General features: G+C 40.0%; 1 long non-coding RNA gene across 1 annotated transcript; it reads right to left on the bottom strand.

Moving 5' to 3' along the window:
• Nucleotides 1–255: 255 nt before the first annotated feature.
• Nucleotides 256–16,743, bottom strand: LOC147207771 (uncharacterized). Its single transcript, XR_015100464.1, has 3 exons — nucleotides 16,635–16,743; nucleotides 1,111–1,207; nucleotides 256–895 (listed from the first exon to the last, which is right to left on the bottom strand). It is a non-coding gene; the product is annotated as an uncharacterized LOC147207771 (long non-coding RNA).
• Between the last annotated feature and the right edge of the window lie 16 nt (nucleotides 16,744–16,759).

Raw genomic sequence — 16,759 nt, 5'->3', positions numbered from 1 at the left:
CCAGAAGGGTGACCAGGGTGTTTTTGCTTTTGGTGAAGTTTTAAATCCATCCGTGTTCTGTCGTATTAGCTAGCTCGCGCTTATCTAACCTTGGAGGCTTCTTCTCTCTGCTCCAGAGTCCACGTTTGCAAAGTTTCATGCTAGGACAGTGTCAAGGGCCAACAACAAAGTAAAGACAAAGGCATTGATACATTGCCTAGATTGGCTTTATCGACTAATTGCTTCACAGCATAATGCTCATTAGCCGGCCAAATATTCCCGTACATGTGCTAACACTTACCGTCACCCTTGAAGAGCATGATTTACACGATGGTGTCCACCCCCTACATCGTACTTATACATCACATGTGTTGCCATTCCGCTGTTTAGATTTTACAACTAACTCAACCAACACTGGGTTATCATGTAAATGTACATCATACAGAAAAAACAAGTTAAGTACGGGATACATTTTTCTCCAGCTACTCAAGTGTCAGTGTTATGAAAGACCTGTGTTCACATGCTTTGGGACATGTGTTGTCATAGCGCACACAGCTCCTGCTTAGATTTGATTTACACTCTTGCGGACAAGCCAGGAGCCACTGTTCTCACCTTCTCCGTGCGACTTTCTTCACCGCAGTATCAATCACCACTGCAACGTGCAAGCCCGGTGCTCACTCACCTCTGCCCTTGTGCGCATGTGTGTGTGTCTATCTCACGCTGGTACATTTACTTCCATGAGAACCAGCTTTGTGTGCTTGCATGCTGACCATCTCTTGTGTCCACAAAGCCCGCAAAAGTGCCCGCTATCAAAGTTACACAGGCTGTGCCCGTGAAGCACAAAAGTAAATATAACGCGAACCGCCCAGAGTCCTTTGGAATAACTCACAGTGGCTATACATCAGAGGGAGGTGGCCTGGAAAAAAAAAGACAGATTTGGGTTATTATGTGTCGCCGCTGACTCCAAGAACATATGGAATCAACAGAGCATGATTCATTTACGGGAAGTCGCATAGAGAGAACATTGTTTGTCATGTGCTACCTTCATTCGTCCTGAGAAATGAATCTGGGGAACTTTTAAAGGACACAAGTGGTGTTATGAAGACGCTGATAGTTTAGTGTTACATTTACCTAATTTCAGTGAAGTCAGCCTCGGTTCAATTCCCACTCAGTGACATAGTCCACTCTGGTAGGCTCCAGCTCCCGGTGGCCCAGAGCAGGATGAGCGCTATGAAAAATAAACAGATAGATGGCTAGTTGTGTTATAAATTCACCTCTGGGTTTACAGTATTCCAAAAACTTTTTTCAATTTTGCATTGGAAACCCTTTTATTAATTTTAATTATGGCCTAGATGTAAAATAATCAAAATGATTCAAATAAGGCTGTAAACATGGTTAATTAACCACATCTGGTGTAGGCTAAATCATGCATCAGTGAAATAAATACGGACCTTTAAATTTAACCAGCTCTTTGATGAGTGTAAAAAAAAAAAAATGCTGCTCTGCAAAACTGCAGCCTTCTATCTAATTTTGGATAGTCAAAAATGTCCCCTTGCAAATATTCCTTTAAATTCATGTGCATCTGTACCTTCTTTTTAGATTTGTAGCATAAAGGTGTCACAATTAATGAAGAATCATGTTTTGTGTGTGTGTGTGTGTGTGTGTGTGTGTGTGTGTGTGTGTGTGTGTGTGTGTGTGTGTGTGTGTGTGTGCGCGTGCGTGCGCGGTGACAGAATGAAGCTCTTTGAGTCATATCTCGCGAAGCCGAGATGATGGGGTCGTCATATATGTCATCTCTCCTCTCTCTTCATTTGTCAAGTTTGGATGGTGAGTTGGGCGATTGGTGGCCTGCGGTTATCGTTGAAGCTCAGCTGTTGCTACTCAGACGTCCTGTCATCTTTATTGTGCTCGGGATCATTCTGATTTGGGTGCCTGTTTCATTCGGTGATACTTTGTCTCGACGTAACCACGGCAACAGAGAGACCGGACATGAAATATATAAAATTAAAAGATTAGGAGTCGACCAACTCCAAATGGATCTCACTTCCAAAGATAATTTTAAGTCCTTATGAGCAGTTTAAAAATTGGCAAGGTTGTCAGTTAGTTCACACTTGTGGGAGAGACTGCTCTCTTATCCTAATTATCACATGCAATTTTTCCAATGCAAAGTTCCACCATCTGCTCCCAAATTCTCAGACTAAATGTTTCTGTACACTTCAGAGTTCATCTTCCTGCTGCGATCATGTTATATCACTGAAAATCAACGAGCATGTAGCGTACTCATGTACGGTGTCACTGCCATCCATAATTATTGGATTTGCTCTTTGGCTTGAAATGAATTCAAAATAACATAGTGTGTCTCCCTCCTCCCCCAACTCACAACATTTAGGAGCTTTGGAAAAAGAAAATTACATATAGTAAATATTTGGCTTCTGGCAATGAATTCAGCATATTTGTATCATTTTTCCAAAACTGGATTTATGATTAGTCACAGTTGCTGCTGCGGGCTTTATAATGCCGGAATAGTTGCTCGCCAAAGATCAATGGCTTTTCCTCTTATGCCTCATTGATCAGTGTACGTGTATTTCATTATTATGAAACGTGGGACATCGTTTCGTCATCCTCTTTAGTAACTCTCCCGGTGGTAGCAAGTTTGTAAACCACTTTGTCACCCCTTTAAAAAAATAAGTAAATAAAAATCTACCGCCATTAATTGGTGTTCATCCACATTTGAGGCATCTTCCTTCTTCGCAGGGCAGTGCATGTAAAATTATGTAAAATTGTGTTTAGCATGCAATATCAGTACGGGTAACCAGTGACTGGGTGGATTTGGAGCGTTTGGTTATCAGTTTGTCAATTGCAGACAAGGCATTTATTTAATTAAAGCACAATATTAATGAGTTAATTTACTTTAATAAGGGACCTTGGATGTTTTGACGGATTAATGAACAATGATTCATGTTTTTTTAGAAGCCTGTTAATCAGAAATCCTTAAAAAAAAATTTTTTTTTTGGGTCACATGAAATGAAACCGTACACATAATAAGCCATTATAGTTAAAAATTTTACACTAATTATCATTTTTATGGTTTCCTCATTTACTTAGTCAGTGATGTTTTAAAATACGTGACATATTTAGGTTATGCTATCTGCAAATCACCACATTAAAAAATGTAAAGATATTTACTTGTTGTATGCTTAAAAAATGTATATAAAAAACAAAGTACTATTAAATAAAATGTACAAAATTTCACAGCACTGCACAGGCTATAAAAATATATCTTTTAATCGGTATTTAGTGTTTTAATTATTTATTATTGCAGCAGCATAATTGAAAAACTAGTGGATAATAATAATAATAATAATAATAAACGTGCAGATATATTTCGAAAAATACTGTATGTACTCATTGAGTTTGATGCCATTTGACAGAAAATCTGTTTATAAAATAATACAATGTTAATACTGTTTATCCCTGAGCAGGTTGAGGGACATCGTCGATAGATAAATATTCGAATGAGCAAAACAGTCAGTGGGTTTGTTATTTTAAGACCTATTTTAGTAAATTGCAGTTGTTCCTGCAGTTGTTCAATGTCAAATCCGTTTTGCTCATCTCACTACATCACAGTGCCACCGAAGCGAACAGCTAACAGGTCCGGACTCGACATCATCACAAATCCATACAAACATAAAACGTAGTATTTGGGGCAAGTGGGGAGAGAGTAGATTGTGTTTAAATGCAGACAAATCCCTGACACATTCTTTGCTACTTTAATTCTTCTCTCGTGTGCCACTTTCCAGCCCGATATGGTATTGGCATGTGATATTGTGACGGATGGCGATTAAATGTATTCCTTGCTCTGTGTTCCTTCCACTGATGTAATTATGAAAAAAAAAGTCTTCATTGCCTGAGAAAAGCAGCTCAGCCTTGGGCTTTCTCCACTCGTCAGATTTGTGATGTGGTTATTGTGCTATTCGTCTGACTTCAACAATTTGTATTCTCGAGACATAATCTGGTCAATCCATTTTGTTGCATCCTCTTTTCAAAATCAAAACACCGCTCTACTTTTTATTTTGCCAATACAGTGAGACATGGGTCTTACTGGTAAAATAAAAGTCTATTTCAGCGTCAAGCTGTCAACATGATGAGATTTGTATTTACTGTACCATGAAGGCACTATTTTAAGTCACATTTGATTATTTGTAATTGGCATAATATTAAAAAGAAGTTATGTACTGTAAAATGGAAAAAAAATATCAATAGAACACTTTCAACGGTGCATGTGATGACATTGGAGTTGGACCGCTTTAATGGGAATCTATTTGATTCATGTCATTGCCGGCGTACACCATGTTGTCTTTTAATAGATGAAGGGGGCATCTATATGGGGGACCCATTTTTATAACTCCAACTTGTTGTGTTTTGTTGTGTATGTTCAAACAAAACTAGAATTTAAAAAATTGAGAGATCAGACTCCCGATAAGTAATTACCGTTACTACGCATTGAACACGACGATAGACTGCAAACTTGAATCAGTCTGATAGACTATTCGCATGCCTTGGTGTTGCTGTTTTGTTTAGCCAAAGACTTAAATGGCATCGATAATGAGCTCACCATGATCTCTGTGTGAACAATAGCATCTATGAACCCAGGTGATTATTTACTACCCACGAAGAATAGGAAGCCGTCTTTTCGAGTGGATGACACACAAGCGATTGGGGCACAGCATCGATTGTTCGAGCAAGCGTAACAATACTTCTCCGACATGGTCAAACCAAACTGAGATTTTTGTGACCAATCTGTGTACGCGCCATCGGGCAAACAAAACCATGACGCCTGAGCTCGCATTGAAGTAAATAGTTGCTACAAAGGCCGTGAATAAAAAGTGTAAATCACTGTCAAAACAAAGCCGATGATTGTGTTGTCTCCCTGTTGTGTGCCCGCTTTGAGATTTCCTGCTGGAAGAAAGCAAGCGTTTCACAAGGCGCCGGGGCAGAATGGTGATTTTGTGATTTTTAATTAAGGCCGTTGGTTATGTCTTTGGCTTGAACACAGTAGCGACGCGGCACGCCGCTGTTTGCAATGGAGGAGAGCAGCACGTTGCGTCTCATTAGAGACACTCGCGGGGCCTCATCAAAGATCTCCCTTTCCTCTTTTCTGCCACTTCCCTCCCTCCATCCAAACCCACCTCCCCTTCCCGTTCTTCTTCCATAATGTGCCGTTTTCCCAGCGCACTGCTCCCAACAGCTTCAGGACATGCTCAACAAACACTCCAGCAAAACACTCCCGCGGATGCTAACTTCTCACTCTTTTGCTACGACACAGAACTTTAAACAATACAATTAGGGGATAGGACTGATTTAAATAGACCGAATGGTGAGTTGAATCCTTCAGCTCTTGTCATGAGCTTCGAGTAAAGGACCGAAAGAATGTGACAATGTGAGGAGTTCGGAGCACAGACTAGAGGTGCTCCCACTTTGCGTGACGCAAATGTATGGGAATGTGATTCGGGTGCCTTTCAATTGGAGATGTTCTGCTCTCATTCAAAGGGGATGAGACCTTTGGGTGGACACGGTGGAGGGGTTATAGCTTGAGAATGTGCCTTGGCAAATAGCTACTGATCCTCTACTCCGTGTGAAAAGCTAGAAGTAGTGTTGCAGTTTACATACATGTAGCTAACGTGCAGCCGGTGTGGGAGTAAGAAACTCACAAATGCCCTACGATTTGACTAGTCTGCAGCAGGAAGAAGCAACTTTTTGGCTCTAAAACTGCCCTTTTAAATGCCAGGAATGCTTCTCATCTTATCCACACGTTTGACAACAATTGACATCAAAGTGAATATTAGAAGGGTGCAAAGCAGCAACTGCTTGATGAAGCACAGACGAAGTTGTGTGGAAATAAACAATCTCAAACCAAATAAACCATGCTCGCCCTCTCCGTGTCACACTCCTCTTGGTATTCCTCTCGGCATTCCGAGCAAATTGTTGTGAGACTTATAAAGGCAGCTTCTTGCAGCACAGCTCTCACCTCAACTGCTCCAGGTCTACGATCTGTGCCTGCTGCACTTCTAACTTGAAGTGTGAATTCATCCGCCCGGCCAATTAAGTTCTAGCAGCACATATTGGAAATGTAAATAATGCCAAAGGTTTTAGAATCCAGTATTTGCCAGAAAGAAAAGGGCCAGTACAAAATACGCATGTGAGTTGGAAGTATTATTTTTGTCCCCTTTGGGTCACCATCCTCACATTCTACTGTAGTATCTGTGACTTAGAATAAGTGTTTTTTTTTTTTTGTTTTGCTTTTTTTTGTTTTTAAGGCAGGGTTCTGACGTGTTCAATGACATCATAATTAGCAAATGAGAGTATAGAGTTGGCCGTGCTGCCTCAGGATGCCATTAGTAAGTTGTGGCGATCAGCAACTTGTGGGTAAATGTGATGATTGTGAGTTTGTTTTCTAAACGTTTGGTCAATAACCGGATTAAAATTGCACGTGCCGTTCTGTCTATCCTTTTCGTAAACCACTTCTGCTTTTCAGTAGACGCACTTAGGGCTCTTTCAAGTATTCAACAACTGGGCATTGTTTTGACAGTGCAGAAAATTTACAAACATAATGAAGATTGAATTCCTGGTTTGGTCCATCACATGTCAGAGAAACATCACATGTGACCAACAGGTGGCACTGTAGGGCTCCTCCTGCAGTGGCACACCTGTTGGTCATTGTGTCATTAGTTAGTGTTTGGTTAAAAGGACTCCCTGCCCAACCAGTCGGGGTCCGATCACTGTGTGTGTCTCTGTGCACGTGTCATGTTTTGTTTTGTTTGTTTGTTACTTTGTTTTCTTGTGTTTTTTCAGGACTTTGAGTTATTTGAATAACTTTCACCAGTGTACTCCTGTTTGCATTTTTGTTAAATCTTGGTCACTCCACCCTGCTCCTCCCTGCCTCCCTGCTTTTTTGGGGTCCTCGACTCCGCCATCTCGCAAAACGTGACAGTCTTGGAGGAGTTTGAAGGGTGCCTGGAAATGGCAGTTTCAATCCAAAGTGGCAGACTTCCAGTGTCTTGAGACATGGCTGAATTTTCCTAACTCATCCAAAAAGCACAAGTGAGACAGTTTTTGGGGGTCATGCTTGCGAGCCATATCAGACTTTCACTTTCACCAGGGTGAACAAGCCTGCGCAATTGGTTGAGTTTCTAAGACCGAGCAAGCCCTCGTCGTGATGACTCATTTGGGCTGAGAATAATGGCGACAAAGAAACGAAATGGAAATGGGCCCTAATTATGTTCAATCCCGGGTCGTGCTTAAGGATGAGAATCTTCAAGCACGTTAACCATTGACCACTGAAAAAAAAGCAAAAATGTACAATTGCAGTCAAGTGGCGTGAGTCCTTGGAGGGCACAGCCAGTATATTAAGTCCCAGCATCTTAATGGACCCCTTTGAGACTCAAATTGAAAATTAATTTGTCCGGAGTGGCCCTCTGGAACTTCAGCTCATTGGAAATATATATGAAGAAACACAAAGCAAACAGCGGTGTGCAGCCAAATAGAATATGCATCTTCCATTGATCTGTCCGCCTCCAAAGAACTGTTGACTCAGCCAGAGTCAAGCAAGTTGGCTATATTGAAAATCGGATCCTCTGAGGGTTAAATGTACTGCGTGCCTCTATTCATTGGATATCTGCCCATACCTGTCTTATTGTTACCTACAGCATATACTGCTGCTTAGATGTGCCGGGAGAACTCCATCTCCCATATGAAAGTCTAATCTAAGCTCAATGTTACTTTCTGTAGCCCGAAGCTTTGACAAAAGGAACGCTTGTCCTTATTTGCCCGTTTTATTCCCATGCACGTATATATTTAATGAGCTTATAAAATACGGTGGCAAGATCTCATAAAGTGAGCGGATACGCAGCACTATTGGAAGTAGGTTTAACTACGACTATAAACTGTTATTGAATTAATTGAATTTACAGAGACAAGCCAAAATGCGTACAGTACGAGCGACAGGATTTCACAACGGCCCCCTTTTACGGTATACTGATGAGGTGTGGGGATCACATCGTAAATCCCACCACAGTCATTGTGTGATAATCAATATATTGGATAAAATACATCACAATATTCTGTGTAAGAGAAGTAGAAAGATCCATATCATCGACTGGAATCTTGATATCACCCTTTTTATGACACAAATAAGATGAGCATGACTGACAACCGGATTTTGTCAACAAACAACACGAGTGACAATTAATTACTACTCAGCACTGCATCTGTGTGTACATTTTACTGTTTTGGGGTGTTTTGAAAGAATCTTAATGATATTGTGCCTGAGCCTTGGACGATGCATACAGGTAAAATAATTTTACACAAAGCTAGTTATCAGGACATTGCCCTCAACTTTGACTTTCAAATCAGCAGAGCTGATATTGAATTCCCAGTTTAGTCATTTTATTTTGACATCATTTTAATCAGGCTCCATTTAGCAAAACTTCAACTCTTGATGTCAATCATCCGATTGAAAGAATTCCTTCATGATCCAAGGTTGGCATCACTTGATTTATTTAGTTATGAAATGTCAAGTGGTGGGTGGCCCGGTAGTCCAGTGGTTAGCACGTCGGCTTCACAGTGCAGAGGTACCGGGTTCGATTCCAGCTACGGCCTCCCTGTGTGGAGTTTGCATGTTCTCCCCAGGCCTGCGTGGGTTTTCTCCGGGTGCTCCGGTTTCCTCCCACATTCCAAAAACATGCATGGCAGGCTGATTGGACGCTCTAAATTGTCCCTAGGTGTGAGTGTGGGCGTGGATGGTTGTTTGTCTCTGTGTGCCCTGCGATTGGCTGGCAACTGATTCAGGGTGTCCCCCGCCTACTGCCCGAAGACGGCTGGGATAGGCTCCAGCACCCCCCGCGACCCTAGTGAGGATCAAGCGGTTCGGAAAATGGATGGATGGATGGATGGATGTCAAGTGGTCTCATCAGAATCACTTCATCATCATGAAAATGCACCAAAATAATGATCGTGAAAATTTGAGGACATGTTGAAGTGGCCAAACATTTGCACAGATACCAGAACATTAATAGAGTATGTCTGAATTTTTAATAGGATTTTGGCACATCTGCCACACAGACTCCTCTGCTAATCACAGTATATGGTGGTTAAATGCTCCATTTTTTTTTTTACATGACTTTACAAAACAAAATAAGTTATTTGTTGCAATGAGTCATTCTGACATTCTATTTTCCTGATCATGGTGAAAAATTTCTCTCGCTGTCCACACTGTCATGGAGTGACTGCCACTTTAGGAATCACTCGAATGGTTTAAGCGGCATTATGATCATATAGCATTTTGTCTCTCTCCAACAAAGGCTGGAATGGGGATATCTGCAGAATAAATATTTACACTTGTGTTTTGTAATCTGTCTCAACTGATATAGAAACATTTCAGGACTTCAAAATACATTTGCTAAATAGTACACAGTCAGCTAGCTAACTGAGACAAGGAAAACGTGCCTTCCTTGCCTTTGTCCACCCTGTCAGCAAGTGCACATATTTTGTTGATTTACTTGTAGCTTGGGTGCTGACAATTGATTGATAAAATAAAATTGCTAGCAGTAAAACATCTACCTCATAAAATGAATACGTAGAGACAAATTCTTACTTTTTTAGGTGAAAATGGATGAAAGTCAAAAACAACTGCTAATAATAATTGATGCAAAACATATATATATATATATAGAGAGAGAGAGCTAGAGAGAGAGAGTTTTAGGCGTGAATGTCAAACCATCATCTGTCAACTATGTCCGTGTCCTGTTCCTGCTGTAAAGAATTGTGGGTCGTATCCTTTCATAAAGTTTAGTCAGGAGTAACTGATCAGCGGCTGAGATGCAAATCCTCCTATCTAGGGTTTGCTTTCTGGACTTGGATTTGACACCTCTGTTAGATAGGAGGATTTGCATTTTGGTCGTTGATTTGTGAATGAGAACCAGTGCTAAGATCTGAATTTGTATTGCGAGCAGTATCCATTCATTTCCCCGAGTGCACAGCCATCCTTCTCGAGTCTCATTTGCACCCTGTAATTAACTCCGCATATCTCTCTCAATGTGGAAATAAAGCACAATTTAGCTCAGAAGGCAATCCATTGTACATGTGTGCAAGCACTCTCGTGTGTGTGTGTGTGTGTGTGTGTGTGTGTGTGTGTGTGTGTGTGGAGGCTAATTGTAAAACAACCACGAGGTTAATAGCGGCAGAATTAAAACTGAGATTAGATACTGATTAGCTCCAAGCAGATGCGGATGCAAGAGAAGACGAAGAAGAAGAAGAAGAAAGCGATGCGGAAGCAGACATTAAACTCGCAGAGGGAAAGTGGAGACAAAAGAGAAAAGATAAAGATAATATTGCAAAGGTGTGTCTCGTGTGAGGATGAGGTGCTCGTAGCTATTAAAAGCAAGCACGGAGAAATGCAAATGCTTGCTTTCAGTATTGGGATGAGATCACAATGTTTCCAATACAAGATGACAGCATTTGAGAAGTGTAAACCTCAATCAATTGGGATGTGGAAACATCCCTGTTGTAAAACGCCAGCACAGAGCAGAAGATGAAGTGCAGTGAACAAAAAGCTTCAGAGACACCATCATAAAATATTAAATAATCTTTGCTGTCAGTTGATCAATAATCATTTCTTGTTTGTCTTCTTTAATGTTAATTAGGCGACAATGGTATGCAGAGGTGAACGTACCTGGATTAAAAAAAAAAAAAAAAGCAGAGACAAATGATAATACAGAATTATGGTCACGGCAGAGATTTGGGCAGTGCAAAACATTTCTTTCTTCTTCGCGGGGCGTACCAGAAAATAAATGCGAAGTGGTGCCCTAGCACCTCTGGCACTTGTTTTCAGACTGCCTACCATTTCGCCTTTGTTCACAGTTGGCAGATGAAAAATGAAAAGTGAACGTAGCACGGGTGCCAGTTTGATGTTAAAAGAACATGAATAAAGAATGAACATGCCAAAATGTATTAACAACTCTGCAACACACTGTTTTGGCTCAATGCATGGATGATTAAGTGAGCATTGTTTGACAAAACCACCATAGGTGGTTCACATGTCATTTTGTCCAGATTTTCCCCCTCTTCAAAAACCTGTCGGCTATGTTAAATTTGTTTCCTAATTGAGTGATGAATAATTTTATTCAGACCTAGCGGTTAGCACGTATGTCTTCCAGCTCTACAGGTTGGAGTTCGAATCTCAGTTCTGGCCTTCCTGTAATAATAGTAATAATAATACATGTTATTTATAAGCGCCTTTCAAGACACCCAAGGACACATTTTCTAACTTGACTGTGCTTGTGTGGGGGTGGAAAAAGATATCGTTTTTGGTAAATGACAGAAAAGTTTAACAAAAACAGGCCTTCACCGTGGTTTTAAGGTACGCTGCTTCACAGGCCTCCCACGTCATCGAATGAATGCATCACCGTCACATCTTTATCATTCTTAAAGAACGTAAAGGTCGCTAATGCAGTCACACACGACGACAACGGTGAATGACCCGGGATTGCAATGCTGAACCAATGTATTTGACCATCTGTCATGAAAACAATCTGCCTTGTATACGTCTCCCCAGAACATGCTCCCCGCCTGAGTCCTCCGCTTTGTCTGCCTCATCCTAATAGAAACCACTTTCTCCTGCTCATGTCCACCACTGAGAATCCAGACGGTGGTCAAATGAATCCACTCGCCACTTCTGGCTGATGGTGATGAGATATTTGTCAGCATGAGCTCACTGAAGACTTCATTTGAGCAGGCCGGCTCATTGCCGCAGGAATAAAAGTGACAGTTTCCAGCTTGAGGGAAGGATGACCGTGAAGGTGCTTTATCCTGCCAGCATAACCCTAAGTGAGAAGTTATTGGCCCACAAGAACTCACTGGTATCGTCAAAACAGTGGTGGGGATCTCGCAAATGAACCAAATAGGAAGCTTCACAATCGTGTGATTGCTCCAAAAAGGTTGGAGGCAAAAATTGGCATCCTTTGATGAGTTATTGGGTATCATGTAAAGTTCAGTGCAACTCGAATGCCGATAAAGTGGTGTCATTTGGAATTCATTCTAAATTTTGGAGAAAAAAATTAGCGGTCAAAGTCAAAACCTGCGAGGTTCACAGTTTCACATGATATCACACAAAATATATATCAGAGCCGCCATTCCATAAAACATTCACTTTCTGAGCAATTTATCCGATTAAATTTTTTTACATAAGCAAATGTACAAAGTACAGCATATGAAATGGACTCTCACCAAGACAGGTTTTGGACCCTATTATGGCGACCAATACAGTCTTAACATACCGTATGGATAATCTTATAGGGCAATCTTATAAGAATATGAGATTGTCGGGCATTTGATATCCTTGGTCAAGAAGCAGCAACATCGAGACAAAAACGGCCCAATTTTCTTGATGTGTGTAACCCCTGAAGTGTAAAAAGGACAGATTTCCATTGTCAAATGAAGACAAAATGAAATACTTAATACGGGTACAGATACCCGAAAAGCCAAATTCAACACTGTATAGTAACAAAGTATTTTTACATGATTACGATTACATAAGAGTGTACCAGTAGTGTTCAACAGACCTTTTCATTGACTAATATTCAAGATACAAAATTGTTGTTGTTTTTATCAAGAAGCATCTGAAACCAATCAGGACCAGCAAAAGTTTCCTCATCTCGTTCTATGTATTCGCCCAACTTGTTCGTTTTTCTGTTATTTGTTGAGAGGCTTTCACTTTTGTTTCACCGGGACAAATTTCATTTGAGCTGAAGGAATACAAATCAGGGTTTACACGACAGATGCTATTTGCTTTTCATAATGAAGGAGCGTGCGGGAGGAAGGAAAGAATTACAAATGCGCTTCAAGGGTTATATTGGGATTTACTTTCAGAATATGGATTCCCATTCATTTGCCCAATTAATGTAATTTTGCATTCTTACTTGAATGACAATGGCTCAGTGAGTGGCTCCACCAAAGAATGCAAAGAATCGCTTTGGTTCAGCTTCAGACTCTTATTACACCGGGGAGTTTTTACATGATTTTTTTTTTTTTTTAATCCAACCAATGACACGCATTCATGGCTAAGGACAATTTTGGGTCTTTCGAGTCGGTGCATTTTTAGTGCATGATAGAGCTGGATACTTGTTCAGGGTAGGAATGCACACTAACTGTTTTTTAATCAAATAAAATCATGTTTATATTTTATAGACACGTTTTTACGGGCGTCATGCACCAGATGTAAAAAAAATTGAAACACACTTAAATAAATGTCAGTTGTTTTGTGATTTAAATAAATGAGACCAAGATCTAAATACTGTTGATTTCTCCCTGACAAACGGTGAAGACAAACACTGAAAAGTTATTGAGTACAGGAACTTGCATATATCCATATATCCATCCATTTTTTATTTATTATCAAGGGGGTGGGGCCTATTCCTGCTGACTTTGAGCAAAAGTCAGATTACACACCCTCGGAGTGGTCAGCAGGCAATTAAACATAATGGAGCAACTGTCTATACTATACTGGAAGCAAACCAGAAACAAAACGTCTGAGAAATGTACCGCAGTTTGTGGAATTGTATTTCAATGAGTGCCCTATAAAGCTTTATATGCCCTACATCCTGTTTGATGAAATACTTCATGATTAACTTTTACTCTTGTAATTTATTTTATGCAGCTTTGAACAGTTGCAGCGCATTTGCAAAACACTGCCTTATAAAGACATGGCCCATACAAAGTGGTACGGGTTGTACGCAGAATAATGTATAACCTTAAGTGAACCTGGAGTTACCCGAAACGGAAAATGGATCGGTATTGTCTTGTAAATCCAAATGTGATTAAAGCAGCTTCCTGTTTCTTTTCTTTGTTTGTCCTTTAGTCTGAGAGTTACTGCATGACCTTGTCTATATGCGGCACACGCCAATCGATAGCTGTGATCATTACAGCAATGGGAGTCACTTTAATTTCAGCTGCATGCCAAGCAAAACCGGACTTGGGAATTTATTTCAAACTAAAACGTTGCACATCTATCTTTCCATATGCCCGGCTTTAATGTATGCTGATATCAGGCATCTTGTACGATTGAATGTGTGTGTGTGTGTGTGTGTGTGTGTGTGTGTGTGTGTGTGTGTGTGTGTGTGTGTGTGTGTGTTTTTAAGGACAAAATGTATAAGTGTACCATTAATCTCTGTGCCATTTTTAAAACAACTCGAGAGTATTGCAAAAGTCGTGTTGCACATTGCAATCTAGATTTGGATATATTGTAATGGAACAAGTGATTTTTAGAGTGCAATCGTAATATGCAGTATAATACATTTCATTTGACCCAATGTTTTTTTTTGTCAGCATTGAGTGACCTGTAAATCTTGTTTTTGTCCCAACATGTGGATACTGGAGATTATGACCTGCAAGCACAAAAGTCAGAGAAGTACGCATTTGAAGATCAGAAAGATCTGAGCCTTTATCACATATTCAGGTCATTTTCACTCTTTTATCGCTGCTAGCGTGAAAGATTTATCAGAACAATTCCACCTTTTACCTTTGCGGCCAAACATTTAAAGACAGCGGAGCAGAAGAGCAGTGATTGATGAATAATGTAAAGAGGACAGTCGTAGGGATGTCCAATTGTTCTGCCTGCACACCCGTGGCTAATACACAAGGGACGTGCGCGGCGGAATATCAAACCGATGCATGCACACTCAACTCTAAAACATGTGGCATTAGTGTTGGCCATTCTAAATAAAAAGATATCGTCTTTAAAAATAATACATTTTCTCAAGATGTGCACGATAGAATAAATTAAGACTCAAAATCGGATAGCTTTTTTTGTAACTTTTTTAGTAAGAAATTAAAGAGCCATTCTGCCAAAGGTAATCTTTTTTATAATCATATCTACACTGATAGTTGACTGAGGAAAGCATGATACAGACCCTTTGATATTTTTGTGGCAAACTATGAGCTATGCTGCTACGACAGTGCCTCTGTCTTGGCGGAACGCGGTGGTCGTCATTAGAAGTGATGTGCCACGCAAGCAAGACCAAACTTGAGCTGTGCAAGATGAAGTAAGATGCTGATTAAAAAAAAAAAAAAAAGGGAAAATAAAACAATTCAAGGAAAAAAACCCACAATATATTATGAGCAGTAATGTTTGTGTGACAAGGAAGAGCATCATGACACATGTCCCGGAGTGTAATAATAGATGGTGCGGTATTTGTTTTGACGGTTAGACCTTGTGGTGACACGCTGAAAGATGAGATGTGTGATTCATTAGGAGTTATGCACAAATTAGCCTTGCACGAGCGGGCAGCTTCGAATATAAAACTCATTAGCAAGCCAATGCTGATGTTTTTTTTTTTTTCTTTTCGGGTGCGGGCGGAAGAATGTATTTGCTCCTAAGATACTTCATTAATCGTCACGTGTTGCATCCAACAAAGATTCAATCGATCACATCCACGGAGAGCCAGAAAGATGATCCAACGAAGACATAAAATGACGTTGAAACTGTCAACAATATAAAATCAACAATTAATTTTTAAAAAATCGAATCATATCGTGTATCTTATTTGTCACCACGGTCAGAGAGTGAGGTGTCGTTTTTCAAAAATAAGGTTGCAAAGAAACTTTGAATTGCAGAGATTTGATGCACTTTGGATTTAAATGAATTCAAATTAAATTGGGTTCTTCATCTACAAATATTACGGGGTGAAAGAAAACGGAATTATACCATCCATGGAGAACAGATCCAATAGATGCTGATGGTGAGGAGTTGCAGCAAGGTCGAAGTGACCTGAAGCACTCCATACAGTTAGCATGTTAACACACTATTAATTAGAACGCTGTGTTTAGACTCATGGTTCGTATAGAACATACTATTGAAAAGACAGTTGCTGAGCTGACTTCCCTTTAAGGAATCTATCAGTGGTAATTCCACCTTGAGTCGAGATTTAGAACCATATCAAATAATTTCCTGACAAAAGATATGAAGTGATAAGTACCTATTATAATGCCTCTATTCTTACATTATATGTTGCATTCGGCTTCAATCATCTGTATCAATTTTTTTCTTATCCACAGTGTGTGCGTGTGTATGTGTGTATATATACAGTATATATATATATTTATTTTTTTTCTATATCTTTAGCGATGCTACATCTAGTGTGTGGGTGGTGTGTTTTGCAGTTCAGATAAATTATCAAGTATTGTGGTGGTGGTGCTACAGGCAATTATGGCATCTTTTTTTTGGTGTGTTTTCTTGAGGGTCTCCATTTTACTTATGGCATTTATTTGCCCAAGTGGACAAAACAGTGTCTGAGTGGAGGCTGCCATTTTAGGGAATCGGCAGACTTGCAGATGGCATACTATGAAACAAAGCCTTATGTTTCTTTGATAAACACAACGTAGATTAGCAGCCATCTGGTGTTTATGCAATACATGTTTTAAGCCTGGTTTATACTTCTTAAGAGAAGTGTTCATAAAATGATGTAAAAACTGAATAGGATAGGCCAATAAATGTTTTTCCTCCATACATAAACAGATGATCACTTTAACCCTCTCAGCCTTGTAATGTTCACGAATATTGTCTAATATAATACTAGTGGGCTGTTTTCTTAAACGTGTTTTACCTGAAAATGTTTCTTCTCTCATGGCTGCCAGTTGAAACAAAATGCAGTCAAAGGTTCTGCGGACATGTTTTTTAAAGCCTCTCCTAAATCCATCGGCTGAGCGGGAGAGACACACAACTAGACAA

This window comes from Hippocampus guttulatus, chromosome 3, assembly GCF_054856545.1.
Source record: "Hippocampus guttulatus isolate MCC_2025c chromosome 3, RoL_Hgut_1.0, whole genome shotgun sequence".
In the NCBI taxonomy this organism is placed as follows: domain Eukaryota; kingdom Metazoa; phylum Chordata; class Actinopteri; order Syngnathiformes; family Syngnathidae; genus Hippocampus; species Hippocampus guttulatus.
This window is presented reverse-complemented; position numbering and strand designations above follow the sequence as displayed.